We start from the raw sequence: 1,252 nt of genomic DNA on the forward strand, positions 1-1,252 counted from the left end.
TATATATATATATATATATATATATATATATATATATATATATGTAGTGCGTGTGTGTACATAAATATGTATATAGTGTGTATATACATGAAGACGATTTTCATTTTAACAAAATGCGCATACATTACTGATTCACATATACACCAACGTACTCTATCAAATTTATGGATAAAACACATTCCTTTATCATGTTAGTGTTGCTGCTGTTTATTCCCAGCTCAGACAAACCTGTGATTAAAATATTTTCGGCCGTGGCCATCCCGTCCATCGTGATTTTTTATCCTGGACTACTTTGTCTAATACGTCAGATTTTAGAGAAGTGGGTTTCTAATTTGAGCGAGATTTAGTTTTTTTATTTTATTTCTAGCGTGCCAAGCGACTGTGTTGCGGCTTTCCTGATGAGTTGTAATTCATGTATAATATCCCACTTCGGTGATTATTATATCATATATATTTAATATTCATGATCTAACACGTGTATAGCATATGCTATTTATAACATGTAATACATAAACGAGTAATGTGATAAAATGTTACATAGCTGGTTGATATAACGAACAAAGTTAAGCAGTATCTAACATATTCCTCATGAATATAGGCATGCATAATATGTTATATGCAAGATATAATACATTTTGCTTTAGATATACAAGACATAACACATTCGTTTATAATGTGTAAGGTAATATTGTTTAACACATTCATGTGTAATATTATGTATCATATTTATAATGTCATGAATAATATATCACGTACATATATAATATACTTTTGTCGACAATAATAAAATCTTTTCTCATAATTGAAGTTCGAATCCCGCCGAAGTCAACTTTACTGTTTATTATTTCGGAATCGGTAAATGAAATATCCATCTCGCACTGTGTGTATATAATCAATTAACAATCCGCCTGCCAAATTTCCGGCGTTGTTTCAATGTTAGAAAATCACAGCAAAACATCAACAACAATAACAACCGCATCAACAGTCGTAATAATAATAAGAAGAAGAGCACTCAGAGAGCACAAATCTCCTCCAAGGCAACACCAACGTCCTCTCAACGATTAACCAGGGATGATTTTTAAAATGAGAATATCTGAAATAAAATCCTTCAATGAATATCATGAGACCTTTTAGTTTTCTCTTCCCTTAAATTCTGGTCTTCCTTTAGTAATCCCGTTGTTTTAGAACGATGTATAGAATTGTGTATATATGTAAGTATACGGTAAGGTGTTAAAATGTATGTATAATCTCC

General features: G+C 31.0%; 2 long non-coding RNA genes across 3 annotated transcripts in view; one reads left to right on the top strand and one right to left on the bottom strand.

The window, feature by feature from the left end:
* The window catches only part of LOC128249290 (uncharacterized), a 34,698-nt gene extending 33,662 nt beyond the window's left edge, over positions 1-1,036 (top strand). The window contains exon 3 of the long non-coding RNA XR_008265382.1: positions 809-1,036. This is a non-coding gene — a long non-coding RNA (uncharacterized LOC128249290). The remainder of the gene's footprint in view (positions 1-808) is intronic.
* The window catches only part of LOC128249289 (uncharacterized), a 210,394-nt gene that overhangs the window by 92,800 nt on the left and 116,342 nt on the right, over positions 1-1,252 (bottom strand). The gene's annotated exons all lie outside the window — the stretch shown is intronic.

The sequence above is a fragment of the Octopus bimaculoides genome, chromosome 1 (assembly GCF_001194135.2).
Source record: "Octopus bimaculoides isolate UCB-OBI-ISO-001 chromosome 1, ASM119413v2, whole genome shotgun sequence".
NCBI lineage: Eukaryota > Metazoa > Mollusca > Cephalopoda > Octopoda > Octopodidae > Octopus > Octopus bimaculoides.